This window comes from Rhipicephalus microplus, unplaced genomic scaffold, assembly GCF_043290135.1.
Source record: "Rhipicephalus microplus isolate Deutch F79 unplaced genomic scaffold, USDA_Rmic scaffold_16, whole genome shotgun sequence".
NCBI classification, from domain to species: Eukaryota; Metazoa; Arthropoda; class Arachnida; order Ixodida; family Ixodidae; genus Rhipicephalus; species Rhipicephalus microplus.
The window spans coordinates 11,111,423-11,129,137 of NW_027464589.1; the positions used below are offsets into that span (position 1 = coordinate 11,111,423).

General features: G+C 44.3%; 1 protein-coding gene across 1 annotated transcript in view; it reads right to left on the minus strand.

Annotated features, from left to right (window-relative positions):
- LOC119167796 (WD repeat and HMG-box DNA-binding protein 1) overlaps positions 1-17,715 on the minus strand; it is a 465,682-nt gene that overhangs the window by 393,503 nt on the left and 54,464 nt on the right. The window lies entirely within an intron of this gene.

Consider the following 17,715-nt stretch of genomic DNA (forward strand, 5'->3'; position numbering starts at 1 on the left):
AATATTCTTTAAAAATTAAAGAAAGGAGGTTTATGCATGCTAGTTGTGGCATTGGTTTGCCTGTGACAAAAGAAATCTTCAGATAGGCAGAAACATGGATTGAGTAATAATAGCAACTAAGACAATTACCTTTTTTACCAGTGGTAGTAGTTGGTCGAGTCAAATGAGGAAATGAGGAATGACGACACTGTTTCTGTAGCCCTTATGAACCGTCAATTTAGACACTTTGCTTTGTGCCCGCTTATCAACGCTCACTTAATCTTCTCCCTCAATGCAAGAGGAACAGTGTCACCATGGAGGGCATTGTTGAAGTGAATGTTGGTGCGTCAGTTTCGGTTTCGCCAGCTATATTGTGCAGAATGCATCGATCTGCGGTAATTACCAGTGGTCGCTTTTTCTAAATTTTAAACTGGTTATGAACTATTTGTAGGATTGTGTTCCATTCGCCCATTCGACTCGAGCAGCTATTACCACTGGTTAAATAGAGAATTGTGTTGCTTTCCACATTTATTGCTATAACTAATGTTAGAACCTATCTGAAGATGCCTTCGCTAATGAGTCATTCCAAGCGAAATCATCCAACGTTTTTCCGACCATCACGAATATGCATGATAAAGCTTACACATTTTTCTCGAAGTGGGAAACTCGTCCTGGCGATTTACTTTTGTTGCCAAAAATTTTCCTCCCTTTTTATGAGAGCCTATTTTTTGGCTCCAAGTAAGGTAAAAGGTGTTAAACAACGATTTCTTAAAATAAGATTTTAGAATGCACTCAATAGAAGACATTCCTGGCAAGGTAATGAAGTTATCTAACTTTAAAATAATGACCTAGTTACGTATATCAATTATTTGAGGGCTTTTCACACGAGCAATATTGAGTAATATTGCCACAATAGGGATTTTTTCCGGGAACATAGTAAGTTCCAAGGACACAAATAAAATATGTGCTGGTGGCCTGTCAACATGCTACAAATGAAAAATAATTTAGGCACTAATGTTGTAGCAGATACTCTGAAAAAAATTGTGAGTGTCTCTTTGTTTGGAAAACCTCGGTATTCAGCATCAAAAACTTGCATTTGTGGTCGGACTATAAATACACACAAAATTTCATTTTAAAGCTCCATGGACAAGCTAAATATAGGTGGAAATACTCGAGGGTATTATTTTTAAATTCGAAAAATATTTTTTAAACATGTATCTGCACCAACTTTTTGTTTACACAACTTAAGCGACATGACACACTCTCAAGGGCAATCTTCAGCAGAATCCCACTGACCTGGAATACAATGAGCGAATTTAGTGCTCTCTACAGAACAATTGAAATGGGAATAGGGTTGTCATCTGCATTCCATTGCTGACGGAGGGGTGCTACAAGGACTGGGTTCAGTGTGGTGACTTCCAGGTGAGCCATGCAGGTTTATAGCTACAAAGTCAGATATCCTGCTTTTATGGGGAAATTTGCAACTGCTGTAGGTGTGTTTTCTACACTTATTAAACTATTCAGACATACTCAGTACGTATGTCTTATAGCATGCTAGTAGCAATGATGCAGTACACTGATAAACTCTATCATAAAACAATCGATTCTTATTTTTCTGGCTTTCAGGACAGCACCCGCTCCCTGCGACCCAAAGCCTGTCATATGAATACAGAAGCGAAAAAAAAAACAACTTTAAATTAAGAACTGGTAGCCAAGGCGATAGTCGCGTTTATGTTGTGCGTATTGGATAATTGTGTACTGTATACTTTTTTAACGGCTTGATGGCTCATCTGGGAGTCATCAACAGTGGGGTAGCCAGGAAGGCAGGAAATGCTGCTTAACTCCCCCCCCCCCCCCCCCCCCCAGCACGGCCCACATATTTTTATCTTAAAGCCATGGTAGTGCGAGTGACAGGCAGACAAATACATTCACAGTTACCCATAAAACCCTTTGAAGCTTCGCCCTGCACATAATCATTCCCTGTGTATATATGCTGTGATTTTCTTATTTCTGCATGTGCATACCAACATGCACACATACAAACACACAAGAATGTACATAAAGTATAACCAAAGCCGCCTTCCCCTCACACACCACCACCACGCGAAAAATATCTTTTTGCTACGCTACTGGTCTCCACACTCTAGCGACATTCATTGTAGCACACCTCTGTTGGCAATGCAATGCAGATGATAGCCCCATTTCAATTTCAATTGCTCCGCATCAAGCTTGCTGTGTGTACCTCAGGTCGGTGGAAGTCTGTTGAAGATTGCCCTTGCGAGTGCTTCAAGCCGCTTGAGTTAAGTAGGGGTAAAGCTAGTAAAGATACATAACTTCAAAAAAATACTTCTCAAGTTTAAAAAAATAATACTTTTTAGTAACTTCACCTATATTGAAGAAGTACATAGAGCTTCACAATGAAATGTTGTGCATATGTTTGTCCAACCACCAAGGCAAGCTTTTTGATGCTGAATACAGATCTTTTTCCTAAAACAGTAAAATTCACAATTTTTCTGACTATCTGCTAAAGTTCAGTGCACAAATTATTTTAAATTTGTAGCATGTCAAAAAGGTTATCAGTGCATATTTTAAAGTGCCCTTGGGATTTGCCATGTTACCATGAAGAATCCCAAACCTGGTAACATTAGTCTCCATTCCTTGTGGGAAAAGGTCTCGAAGAATCAATATACATAAGTAAGTCATTATTTTTAGTTAGATCACTTCATTACCTTGCTGGAAATGCCATTTATTGAGTGCATTCCAAAACGACTTTTGGAAAAAGTTGTTTGACGACTTTTAGCTCAGCCGGCACAATACTAATACATAATACAGGTTCTTATAACTAGGGGGAAACAATGCCGGCAACAAAATTAAATGACCAGGACGAGTTTCGAAGTCCGAGACATGCGAAAATTTTTTCCGTCATTTCCGTAATGGTGGGTTATTATGCATGGCAAAGCCCTAATCTTTGTATTGTTTATTGCATTGAATTACTCCTTTGCTCCTTTTGCCTCAACTAATATTGTTAGACAATATTTTGGTGTGTTTATGAAGTTGTTTGTACCTTTAGCCATTTATTTCTGTATGATATCTACTATTATTTATTATGTGTGATCGTTTATTTTTGTGCTGCTAGCCAGTGCGCTAACGGAATGACGTTGTGAGACGCCATAAGCGTTGTGAAAGCCATAAGCGCTGAGAGCTGCGATGTGCGCCAAAAAACAGAACAAAGTTGTTAGACGTGACTCGCATTCAACTGCAACGAAGCTCGTCGGCATACTGTTTTTTTTCTCTTTGCTTGACTGAGAACACCACATGCACCACTGAAAAACCAGCAGGAACTGCGGTGGGCAGAGCGTTCTTCTGCCTACAAAGACAGCGCCACCGCATTTTCGTGACGTAAGCCCGGGGGAATTTGATTTGTCTATATATATACAAGAAAAAATAGAGTACGGCGCACGTTGGTTTTGCACGGTATATTCAGACTGACAATTCCGCTGGTGGACCAGCCTTTGTCAAAGGCTGGTCCACCAGTGGAAACGTCAGGGAATCTTGGGAATCTTGTAATGAATTGTTCCTCTTTCTCATCCACTACAGTGTTACTCAAAGCCTTTAGGAAAAGGAAGGGAAGCAGATCGACCCGCACATCAACCCCAGACAAGAAAAGAAAAAAAATTGGCAGATCCCACGTACAGAGGGATCGATGATATGCGAAGCACAAATAAGGAAGGTTGATATGTCATTTTAAAATCCACACGACTTTATGAGGTGGAGGTAAATTTTACCGTACATGACTTCCTTGTCACGATTATCATGTTTGGATGTGCGGTTTACCTTCGTCATCTATTCTCATCACGTGATACCAAACTTAGTATATGTGTAGCTACTTCATTGTCCATTGACGTCCCGTAACACCAAATTTGGTATATCTGGACTTAGAGAAATGGCCGCAAGCGCATCTCAGAAGGCCACTCACCAGGTTTGACAATTTCGAGCTGACAACCGCAAAGTGAAGATGAGGCGTTCGTGATCACGTCTGCCCAAATTTGTAATGCTATACACCACGAAAATGGGTCAAATTTCAAGATGAATGCTGCGCCCCCTCCCTTCTGCCGGCGCGTGCCCAGAGAGTGAGCCCATGACTTGCGCGTATGAATGGCCTTACGTACATGGCAATGCAGTGACGTTGGTTCTCTACATAACAGTGGCACATGACATGGTGAAAATTATTTCACACGGCATGCGTAGTTTATGTAATTTGTTGATCCAAGAAATTAATAAAGCTGTAGATAAATAATGTGATGAATTAGGGGAATGTGAGCTTTTTTTTTCTATTTTTCTCCCCTGAATTGCAACGAGATGCGGGGCTAATGTGTCGACGTTTTGCATGCGTTCGTGTACCTGCGGTACACGCGTTGAAAAGATGACCGCCGTGGGACGCTCCTACGCGTTTGCGCACTCATTGTTCTTACCTATTCTACTACATCTAAGCCAACGTTTCCAAATCATCCCGTAGAAACAAGCAGAAGACCTCCACGTCATAACGTTGTGCTGATTTCAAAGTGACATATCAACCTTTCTTATTCGTGCTTCTTATATAACTGATTCCCACTGTATGCAGGATCTGCCAATATTTTTGTGTTTTAAGATTGCTTGTTCATCATGTATTGTAATATGCAGCGTGCGCATTCTTTCGGGAGGAGGGAGAATCCTGTAACGTAAAAAGGTAGCGATGGTTGGTAGAAGCTCAGGAGAAAGAAGTCAGAATGGAAAAAAAATGAGGATGAGCCAGGCCACGTCTTCCAGACATCATAACGTCACATATACGTATATATATATATATATATATATATATATATATATATATATATATATATATATGCAAGAAGAGCAGAAAGGTGGGTCTTAAAATAAATCTGCAGAAAACGAAAGTAATGTACAACAACCTCAAAAAAGAGCAGCACTTCGAGATAGGTAATAGAGCACTTCAAGTTGTAAAAGACTGTCTACTTAGGGCAGGTAATAACCGCGGAGCCAAACCACGAGATTAAAGTAACTAGAAGAATAAGGATGGGGTGGAGCACATTTGGCAAGCACTCTCAAATTATGACCGGTAGATTGCCACTATCCCTCAAGAGGAAGGTATATAACAGCTGTATCTTGCCAGTACTTAGCAACGGAGCAGAAACCTGGAGACTTACAAAGAGGGTTCAGCTTATATTGAGGACGACGCAGCGAGCAATGGAAAGAAAAATGGTAGGTGTAACCTTAAGAGACAAGAAGAGAGCAGAGTGGATTAGGGAACAAACGGGCGTTAAGGATATCATAGCTGAAATCAAGAAGAAGAAATGGACATGGGCCGGGCATGTAGCCCGTAGACAGGATAACCGCTGGTCGTTAAGGGTAACTAACTGGATTCCCAGAGAAGGCAAGCTGGTTAGGGGGAGACAGAAGGTTAGGTGGGCAGATGAGATTAAGAAGTTTGTGGGTATAAATTGGCAGCAGCAAGCACAGGACCAGGTTAACTGCCTGCCTACCTGCCTGCGACTTTTAGCTCTCCTGGCCGCTTCGATAATGGTACCGATACGAAACTTCGTATGACATAACATCAGTATATGGAGAACATTTTTGACTAGTCATAACATGAAAATCCCGTCAACACAAGCGACAGACCCTACCGTGAAAATCATGACATGCGTGTCATGACTACATGCCACGCTCATGAGGCGCTCACGGCCGTTTCGCTAGCGTCACATATACCAAATTTGGTATTATGGTACGTTAATGAATGACGAAGGTATGTGACGGGTGCACACATGATATTCATGAGATGCGCGTCATGTAACAATATTACTACATGCCGCGCTCATGATGCACAGATGGCCGTTTCGCTAGCTTCACTTCTTCCAAATTTGGTATTACGTGAAGTCAATGGATGACGAAGGTATGCAACTGGTGCAAACATGATAATCATGAGATGCGCGTCATACAAGAACATGACTACATGCCACAGTCGAGGCGCCAATACATTTCGATGTGACGTCATGCGCTTGCTCGTCAGCGTTCATTTCGTCGCGTCATGCCAGCATTGCCACGCCATGGCGCCGGTCCTGCCATATACTCGCAGGCTCGCACTGCGCTACATCACTTGGACGCATGTTCGTTTCGGCGCGTGCAGCGTCCCTCCGTCACGAAAAAAGGGAGACACGGTGTTGTCTGGATAACGCATTGGCGCGAAATGCAGCATGTCGCATATAGCACCGCTTGCCTTCGGGGCACGCTGACGGACGCTGGTCGCTTTTGTCGCGGCTGGCGTTAGACTATAAAGTGCTCGCGTTTAGCTAATGTAGCGTCGCTGTGTCCAGCGTGTGCGAGCGTCAGCGTTACATTAGAGTATATTGGGCCCTTCATGACGCGCTCGAGGCCGTTTTGCTAGCTCCAAATATACTAACTTTGGTGTTACGCGACATTATTGATGACAAAATATATGACTGTTGCAAACAACATAATCCTGACACGCGTGTCGTGTAAGAACATGGCAACAGACCACTCTTATAGCGTGCTCGCGACCTTTTCGCTAGATCCACATATGCTAAATTTGGTATCACGTGACGTGAATAGATGCCGAAGATAAACGACACATCCAAACATGATACTCATTACACGGAAGTCATGTGCGGCATCACTTGCCTCCCCCCTCGTAACATTGTGCTGATTTATTGTGACATACTGTTACGAGTGACTGTGTTTATCTACAGATGAGGTGAAATGGCGTTGTGAAATAGCAGCGTACTTCCGAGACAGGCCTAGAACGCTTACACCCAACCACACAGTCCAGGTGCCGCTCCACTACTCTTCTTCTTCTTCCGCACCTTGTAGGCTTGCACATCTTCGTTGCATTTCCCCCGGCGGCAGACGAAGCTCGCCGAGCGAGTTAAATAGGCCTATGATGGTACTGTTTGAGGTGGGCTACGTGAACAATTTGCGTAGTGCGCGAACGCCGGTTATTGGCTGTGACTCGGGCGACAACGTAGTTCACGTCACTGAGACGAGTGACTATCACGATTGGGCCGGAATAGTGTGCTAGAAACTTCCGGTACAATCCTTTTTTACGAACAGGAGTCCACAGCCACACGTAGTCACCAGGAGAAAACTCTACGGAGATATGCTTGGCATCGTAGCGACTCTTGCTGTGTTCTTGCGAAGACAATGTACGAAGGCGCGCTAGTTGACGTGCTTCTTCAGCGTGACACAACGTCTGAGCGATGGAGAGATCTACCTGATGCAGGAAAGGTAATAGAGTGTCCAGAAAACTCTGTGGATTTCGTGCCTAGAGCAGAAAGAAGGGCGAATGTCCAGTAACTTCATGCTTGTCGGTGTTATACGCGTAAGTAACAAACGGTAAGACGGCGTCCCAGTTCCTGTGGTCAGCATCAACGTACATCGATAGCATATTCGTGAGAGTTCGATTTGTTCTCTCAGTGAGACCGTTAGTTTGCGGATGGTAAGGGGTGGAGTGGCGATAAGAGGAGCCACAGAGGCGCAAAATTTCTTCAACCACATCGGCCATAAATTGTCGTCCACGGTCACTGATGACAACCCGTGGAGCACCGTGACGCAGTATGACCCGTTGTAACAGAAAAAAAGAAACATCGGCTGCTGTGGTCGATGTCAGTGCGTCCGTTTCCGTATAACGCGTTAAATAATCCACACACACTATAGCATATCGGTGGCCCGATGGGGTCTTAGGAAGGGGTCCGAGCAAGTCGCTTTTTCAAAAGGGGATGTCGGTGGAGGGATGGGCTGCAAATAACCTGCCGGGGCAGTGGTGGATCGCTTGTGGCGCTGACATATAGCGCAGCTGGTGAAGTACTGTTTTGTGGTCTTCCACATTTTCGGTCAGTAGAACCTCTCACGTAGTCGATGTAGCGTACGTGTGAAGCCGAGATGACCAGATGTTATGTCATCGTGTGCAGAACGAAGGACGACCTGGCGCAGGCTTTCCGGCACCACCAGAAGCAAGGGGGGCCATCGGCTGAATAGTTTTTTTTTATACAGCAAGCCATTTGAAATTTTAAAGTGCTTGTCGATGGAGTTATGTGCAGCTTCGAGCAAGGATTTCAGGGTAGGGTCGCGCTGCTGCTCACGTTTGAAGCTGCTGGTATCTGGGAAGTCGGACGAGACAGAAACTAAATAGTCAATGTCATTGTCGTCAGCACTGGTGTGTACTGAAGGAAGGCGGGATAAGCAGCCGGCATCTGTGTGACATCGTCCGCTCTTATAGGTAACAGAAAAGCTGTACTCTTGAAGGTGCAACGCCCAACGAGCCAACCGGCCAGACGGGTTACGAAGTCCCACAAGCCAGCATAGTGAGTGGCGATCGGTCACTATTGTGAACTCGCGGCCATGTAGATACGGTCGGAACTTCTGAATGGCGAAGACAACTGCTAAGCACTCGAGCTCGGTGACGGTGTAGTTCGTCTCTGCTCGGGTCAGTGTCTGACTGGCATATGCTACGACGTGCTGGCGGCTGTTGCAGAGTTGGACCAGCACAGCACCAACACCTAGCCCACTAGCATCAGTATGAAGTTCAGTCAAAGCATCAGGATCAAAATGTTTTAGGATGGGTCCTGAAGTCAATAAAAACTTTAGCTGTTGAAATGCAGCCTCACATTTATCATCCCACAAGTACGGTGTGTCTTTATGAAGAAGGGACGTCAGTGGGGAGGCAAGTTGTGCGAAGTTCTTAGTAAATTGGCAGAAATACGAGCACAGACCCAGAAAACTTCGCAGGTCCTTCACTGTTCGTGGTGGTTCAAAGTTGCGAACCACTGCGGTCTTCTGTGGGTATGGTCGCACGCCTTTTTTATCCACGAGAAAGCCTAATACGAGGGCTTGATGTTCTCCAAAATGACACTTCTTTAAATTTAAAACAAGGCCAGCTTCGCGTAAGCATTCAAACACAAGCGACAAGCGGTGGTTATGCTCTTGAAAAGTCTTGCCGTAGATAATCACGTCATTTAAATAGCACATGCAAATTTCCCATTTTAGTCCACGGAGTACTGTATCTATAAATCTCTCGAATGTCGTTGAAGCATTGCACAAACCAAAGGGCATAACGTTGAAGTCAAAGAGACCGTCTGGTGTTACGAAGGCAGTCTTCTCTTTATCTGAGGGATGCATAGGAATCTGCCAATACCCAGAACGCAAGTCAACAGAAGAAAAATAGGAGGCAGAATGCAGGCAGTCCACGGCGTCATCTATACGTGGCAAAGAATAAACGTCTCTTTTGTGATGGCATTTAGGCGACGATAGTCTACGCAGAATCTCCATGAATTATCCTTTTTCATCACTAAAATGACAGGAGCTGCCCATGGACTAAACGATTCTTGTATGACGCCCTTCTTTAGCATGTCTTCAACTTGCTTAGCGATGACTTTCCTTTCGGAAGGCGATACGCGATAGGGCTTCTGGCGTATTGGTGGTGCTTGGCCTGTATAGATGCGGTGTTGCGCACGTGAAGACGGTGGTGTAACGGTAGACGTCTCGTCTTGTGCAAAATCAAAGACTGAGGTGTAGCATGCGATCACCTCCTGCAACAGCGACCGTTCAGTTGATGGAAGTGACTTGTTAATCATACGGTCAATGCTGGCAGAATAGTCGGGGTACGAGTTGGCATGGGGTTTCTTTACATTCACCGACAGTTGGAGGGACCGTATGGTAAGAGTACTTTGCTCTTGAAAGCTTGCCAATTTAAGTCCTGCAGGCAGATATATGGGCTGCGCGGAAACGTTCACAGTCCCCAAATCGGCACAACCATCGACTGTAAGCACGAGGCAATGAGGCACAATAACGTTTTTCTTAAGTGCGTTACTGAAGTTCGGCTCGGCTAAACCGTAGTAAAAACCCGCACAAGAACGCGAAGAGTTTACACGCACAAACATTGCGGTATGTGGGGCCAAGCAGACGTCTTCAGACACGGAAAACACTTCCAAGCAGTCATCAACGGTATCTTTCGTCAATGAAGACAGCAACACGGGACGAAAAATAATCCCACCACTACCACAATCTAGAGTTGCACAACATTCCCGCAAAAAATCTATACCTAGAATGACGTCGTGGGTTGCTCGTGCAAGCACCGTTAGTTCAGCTCGAAACGTTTGATTTCCTACAGAAAGTAAAACAGAACAAACTCCAACCGGGCTCAACGTTTCTCCCCCTACGCCGCGGAACGTAGCACTCCGATTCCAAGCAAACGTTACTTTCGTCCCAAGGTGATTTTTAAAGGCATGCTCATTATAGAAACGGCAGCACCGGTATCAACAAGTGCAACAGTACTCACATTGTCTACAAAAACACTCACTTTGTTCTCAACCATTACAACACAAGGGGGTCTTGCGGAAGATGATTTTGCGGCCTCGCCCCCTTTGGTCGCACCAGTTGGTTTCCCAGTGGTGGTGGCGTCCCCGAGCGGCGACGCGGAGATGGGGATCGCTGTTGGCGTGCGGGTGGTAGGGTAACGCTGCGGTTGGAGCAAGGCGAGTCAGCACGTGCTGAGTGTTGTTGTTGGAAAGAGCCCTGAAATGGTCGAGACTCGCCAGCAGGTACATAGGACGTGTACACGTTGAATCGTGGAGCTCGCTGCTGGGGACGGTAGCAGTACCTAGCGATGTGTCCAGGTAGCCCGCAGTTGTAGCAAGTACGGGGGTAATGTCTGGTCGTCCCCGGTGAAGTAAACCTCGTCGGTTGATAAAAGCCGGGCGATGGTGGTCGAGGAGTAAATCGCTGTGACGCAGCTTGCCTGCGTTCCTGGTTTTCGAGTGGTCGTTCACTCCTTCGTTCGAACCCATCGGTGTAATTCGAGCGAGGCTCAAAGCAGCTCTGTCGCATCCGAGGTACCAGTGGTTCACGGGGCCGTTGGTCGAATGCACACTGATGGCAAACACCAGCGGTGTCCACAGCTCGCAGTTGAGCAAGTTCTTCCATAACCACTCGTCTTATAAGAGAAGAGATGTCGTCCTGCGATGGAAGGTTGACACTTGCAATCGTGGGCACACTCTCAAGACGTCCAAATTTCGGTAGAACTCTCCTCCTCTTTAGCCCTTCAAACGCTCGGCAGTGTCTCCTTAGGTCGGAAGGTGTGTGTAAGTCTTCCTTAGTGATAAGGAAATTGTACACGTCTTCCGCGATTCCCTTGAGCAGATGACCTTCCTTACCTTCGTCACACATGGTCGCACTCACGATTCCACAAAGCTTCAAGACGGCCTCGATGTAGGTGGTGCATGTTTCGCCAGGTAACTGAGCTCTGCGTGAAAGCGTTTGCTCCGCCTGCTTGACCTTAGCTGTTGAGTCACCAAAACACCTCTTCAGCTCGTCCACGAAAATGTCCCATGTGGTCAATGCACTCTCATGGTTGTCGAACCAAAGAGACGCGGTGCCGACGAGAAAAAACACCACGTTCTCGAGCTGCTTAGCAATGCTCCAGCGGTTGCTGCAACTCACACTTTGGTAGTGCTTGAGCCAGTCGTCAACATCGTCATCCGGCTGCCCCGAAAAGGTCCTCGGCTGACGTTCCGGCATGCCACAGCGATATTGTCCTGGCGGGTGAGCGTGTTGCTCATCAGCAACAAGGTTGTTATGGCCTGCTCCCACGTCCTCCATGCCTGGTAGCTGCGGTGGCAAGCCTGCCAAGTGTCTGCTCCGTCGCAAAATCGGTAGAGCTGGGTCGTCCAGATCGATGTACCCAGAACCTTCCACCAAACTGTTACGAGTGACTGTGTTTATTTAAAGATGAGGTGAAATGGCGTTGTGAAATAGCAGCGTACTTCCGAGACAGGCCTAGAAGGCTTCCACCCAACCACACAGTCTAGGTGCGGCTCCACTACTCTTCTTCTTCTTCCGCGTCCCATAGGCTTGCGCATCTTCGTTGCAATATTAACCTTTCTCATTGGCGCTACGCATATAATGAATTCCCACTGTATGTGGGATTCGCCAATTTTTTTATATATATGAACACGATAGGGTAAAGAGCTGATCTTGCATAAATTCTGGCATCGGCCTTGTTGGTTGTGAGCGAAAAATCATTATCCTATGCAAGACTGAAAAATCAAGAATGATGCAAATAGAATAAATAAATGACGAAAAATTCTGGAGCACAGTGAGGACCAAACTAGGGTTGTTTTGGCCCAAGTGTGGAGCGAACCCAGGTAATTTGCGCAGCAAACGGATGTTTCCCTACACAGCCATTCCTTTGCTTGTAAAAACAGTGAAAAGAACTTCCTCTGTTTGTAAATGCAGTGACTATAGCCTTCATGCTTCAAGAACACATGCTTCCTGCATACATCCTTCAAAATTCAACATGAAATATTGCAGTAATAATGCGTGGTACAACCGTCCCTTGCTAACAGGCGTGAAAATATGCTAATATTATAGTAGCCGCTTGGTTGAAAGCCGGTACCCCACTACAAAAGGCACACACGCTACTGCGCCTATTTCCTTAAAGCCACGAAGTGGGTGCACAGCGAATTCGGAAAGGTTTCATGCACTAAGCGTTTAATGTATGCACTATAGAAACAAAATGTCGCTAATGCCTTCAACTCCTAAAAGGAAAGCTTTAGAGTCCTCTAATTTTTTTATTCACCACATGCCTGCTAACAAAAGAATACTGTAATCAGAAACAAGCAACACAAAATACACTTAACATGCTCAAGATCCACAATTTTTACACATCAAAAACACGAACAAAATTTGATGCATCTTGTTAGGTAACAACAATAAAAGACTAGTAAATATTTGTCATAAAAATAACGATACACTTTCTGAACACTAGCACAGATGTCACGGCCCAATCTGCCTTCACATTTTATACACTACAGATAAGTGATTATCAGTTATTTCTCTTGCAATCAAATTTTCTTTAACTTGTTGCTTTTAAGCTGATAGGCCACCTTCAAAAGTCATTTTTTTTCGCGAGATAAATTTTTAGGGTTTTGTTTTTCTTACACGCCCAAACATTCACATATATGTTGCAACAAAAATTATCCTCCTAGCGTCATTACTTTGCGAGTTACAACAAGTTCTCTATACCCTATGCTTGTATAGTAAAACCAAAACCACATTTCCAACTATGGTTCCGGATTAAAAAAATCGCTTTCAAAAGCAAGTGTTGTTTCGTCTATAATGCTATTCAAAATACTTTATGCATTTTATTGTGAGTGTTATATAAGATGATGTCATTAAATACAACTTTGGGTTTAAAAGTCTTTGTTAATCTCTAACAACAGCCACAAGAGGGATGCACGACGATCGTCGGAATTTTTGTTGTTTGCCTTGGTCAGGCTACGTCAGGCTTCGTTCTGCATTTGTTCCACGCGTCAGCGCTACTAGGGCTGTATCTTTAGGCCACCTGTACCATATTACGACCAGCATGGGGAAGTGCAGAACACAGAAAACGAGGAAGCGCTAGTTTGCTAGAAATCGCTATACGACCTTGAGGAAATCGTTTGCTAGAAATCGCTACACGACCTTTCTGCAATGAAAAAGGCTACCCTCGCCAGTCTTTTTCATTGCAGCTCTACTGACAAGCAGCCGAGACTTGGCCTGTGTCCACTTGGACCGAAAAGCTGGTGTGGATACCAAAGGGTCAAAGCACTCGGCCAAGGAAAATATGTACACAAAGGAGGACTTTCAAATGATGTGCTCAACAAAGTTAAAACTGTCTACAGTGATCTGTGCTCTGATGAACTTCTAATGAAGTGCCTTTATGAAAAGACTCAAAATGCTAATGAGTGTTTCAATGGTCTAATATGGCAGCGGGCACCCAAAGAGGTCTACATAAGCTTGCCTACAGTAATGTTTGCCTTGCATGATGCTGTGGCGCACTTTAATAATGGCAGTGTAAGCACCCTAGATACCCTGAGGCAAGCTGGCATAGAACCACGGTACCACACGACGAAAGCTTGCATCGCCAGGGATTACCTGCGCATGCAGAATGCTAAACACAACTCAGCGGATAAGACAAAACAGGCCAGGAAAAAAAGACGAGCAGCCACCCGAACAAAAGAAAACAATAATGCTTCTACAGAAGGGCCCAACAATGAATCTGGTGCATTTTAGGCCTGCATGCGAAGATTGTGACCCTTTTTACAAGCTCGGAAATCTTTCTTTACGTTTTTCTGAAAATAACAATTTGCTCCAAATGTTGCGACAGAAACTTTCATAACGTATTTCTCAGCGTATACTTTAAACTGAAATTTTGCACAATGATTTATAACATATATATCTGTGCAATGAACTAGAATAAAAAAAATCCATCGAATATTTTTCAGGTCACAGCTGAATTCTCCAACAGGTTCAGTCTAAATTGGTTCTTTTTCATTGTTTTTTTTTGTTTTTTTAGCATTACTTCTTTGATATTCACTGCATAATAGTTATTCTAGTTCACTGCATAGCTCCAGCCATTAGTTACACATATGTCAAAGCTTTACTGAATAAAGTCACTCATTAGTCACTTATCAGAGCTGGCGTGCCAAGCACTTTCATTGCAATTTTTGACAAAGATTACCTCCCAATAAATAAATATTCAATATTTTGCACTGTAAATAGCTGGGTAAATCAAATAAGACATGCTGGGTTTGAGAAAAAAGTTATTTCAACGCTGCCTGCCCATAAAAAAATTTTTGTTTTTGAGTGGCCTACCACCTTAAATATGCCAAACTGCAAGCTGCTTTTGAATTTACTAACTAATCGCGTTGATTGTAAAGCAACGTCTGCTTGCTTTATTTTGTGCTGGTTCTTGGTAAACGATTCAAGTTTCTTCAAGCAGGATAACGTTGGTCATTTTGTTTTTGTTTACACCCCTCGTTCTTGTGTACCTCTTGAAGCAGTTTGAAATATTAAATTTGGTTTGCCCTTGAATTTAATCTTAGGGAAAGAGTACTGAACTGTGCAGTTTATGGCGATTTTCATAAAAATGAATTACTTTCTTCCGTTTATTTTTTTTTTTATTTCATTTTAATTTTTCATACTGACAGCCTCAACAGGCTCTTACAGAAGTGTGTCCAAAAAGATACAGAATGACAACAATATATTGTACAATTTTTTTCTTCACCGTACGAATGAGAGAACCAACTCAATACACGCATCCTACCATTCCTGCAAGTTCCCTATCTAAATGAATAATGTTGAGATCCCACGTTGTCATAACTGAACCATATTTCCCAAATTATATTATGTTTTTGACGTTTGATGGTGTTCCCGTCAAAGCTTATTTTCATGTCAAGTTTCATGATTCATTTATTGGGCGGAATATAATGTCATTTTCTGGACTTTTCACTTGTTTGAACTTTTAGCCTGTTTTTTTTAGGCTAGCTTGAGAGTGACATCACACACTCATTTATGCTTTTTCTAGCGTTTCTAAGTGACCTGATGTAGAAATTGATTAGGGGGGTATACACACAATAAAATTTAGATATGAAAAGGTGTTTATTAACATGTGTTGAATGGCGGCTCTACGATTAAAACACTGTCGAAACAGAGTAGCGTTCATGCGAATGCCAGCGACTATCAGCACAAGGCGAGCGAGATGAGCCAAGAACCCAGTACCCAAGCGTTGGCAATGCTGCTTGCCAGTTGTATTCCTCACAATTTGCCCCCGCAGAGAAAGAGCCATCCTGGCGACCGAAGAGTCTGGAGGCAGAGGGCTATGGTACGGCTTCAAGCAGGCCACGTGGATGATGTCACGTCCACGCCGGCGCATGTCGTCAGATAGAAAAACTGGCTCAATTAGAAAATTCACCGACGAGGTTTGCTCCAAAACGCAGTAAGAGCCCTCCTACTTTGGGACGAGTTTTGAGGAAGTTTAGGTCAGGGGTTTGGTAAGGAACAGCCATCCATACAAAATAGCTGTGGCTTCATAGAGAGCCAGCACTGTTTCTTTTCTGGCCCTGTTCTTCTTGTGACGCAAAAGTGCACGCGAGTTCACGGTACTCTTCCGCTTGTCGGGCAGTTTCCGACACAGATGGGCACTCGAATGCGCCAGGACGGTATGCACTCGGATGCGCCAGGACGGTTTTTGGTTCTTTTTTTCGCTACACAAGGGATCCTTTTCTATGTACAGTGTGCCAACTGAGACTAATGCAGGCTTTGCCTGGACATGTGGTTAGCACGAATGACATTACCGATGCTGTCCGCGGGTATCTTAAGGAGGTTATTCCAAGTGTACGGTTTTTATCTGTTAGATTTTCCAATAAATATTTGTTTTCAGTGACTCGCAAAAAAGTTGTACAAAGATGTGTGTGGTGTTGTTTTACCTGAACCCCTGTGCCGTGCCACGTACACTGGAGGTCAAGGGCAAGATGTGCTTCAACGAGTGAAGAGAATGCAAGTGGCTCCTGCCGCGAAGTCCTTTTTTTAAGCTTGACAGAGGTACACTATCTGTCAGGACAATTAGAGCAGACGGTGGTTTTTACTCACCTTGGGAACAAATTGCCTTATCTGTGAAAAACCGGAAACTATAGACCATGTTCTCTTATATTGTTGGGACGGAGTATACATATGGAATGTACTTCAAATGACGTTAAACAAAGAATTACCTTTAAGCTCATATGATATAAGATTTCTGCCAATAGTGGACGAAGAGGAAATGCCTTTTATTTGATTATGCTATGTGGACCTCACTGTTCATGGCGGGCCCGTATGACGGGTTTTTATTGCAATAATGATGCACGGCCTACAGGAATCTATTTTCGTTAAAGTATGACCAAGTTTGTTGAACTGTAGAAAACTCAGGAGATTTTACCTGAGTGGTCGTCGAGGGCAGAGCCCTTGGCAGCACTTAGGAAATTTTAGTTTGTTTCAGACTGTTACTGCTTGTTTTTGAATGCCTGTGGTTTCATGTTCGTGCCTATAAACAGGCAATAAAGCAAAAAAGAGCTTCATCAGAACACTTGAAAGCACTGGCATCCGCAGTAAATCATAGAGCACTCGCACGACGAGTATACGCACACCCGAAGGCAGGGAATTCACTGGCTCACGCACGGAACACAAAACATCACGGCACTGGTAAGCACTCCTCTTAACACAATGCCCGCCTGTCCCGGCACTACAGTAGCCGTTGCCGAACCGTTCGAAGACAGCTCCATAGAAAACGCAGACCGTCAATGTCGAAAGAATGCGGCGGTGGCAACCTAATTGATTGAGAAACGCCGTCAAAGCGAGACGCGCTCCGCCATGGACAAGATATTGGCACAGAAACTTCACTCGAGGGACAACTCAAGGTAGCTCGATCGCTTCCTTGACAATCTCGAGGAAACGATCGAGATTTTCTTAAGTGAAGAAGCGTTTCAAGTGAAGGACGGTTTGTGCATAGGAAAACGCTCCTCAAGGAACGTTTCGAATGAAGGGTCAAGTCAAGGAGCGTTTGTGAATACGGGAATGAGGAGGAGAAGAATTCGGCTCCTTGGATACAGTCATGGAAGTCCTTGATGCGCGGTAATGGACAGATATCTTTCGATGTGGCCCTATTTATTCAACAGTAGTCGACCCAAAATCGTATCTATTCATCCTTTATTCTAACTAGCTACAGGAGATGCCCAGGGACTATGCGACGGTTGAATACCGCAATGACGTAGCATCTTTTTGGCCTGGTCGTTGATGACATGACGTTCTGCAGCAGAGACATGATGTGATCTTAGACGCGACAGCTGGTGCGAACCGGTGTTAATGTAATGGTGCACT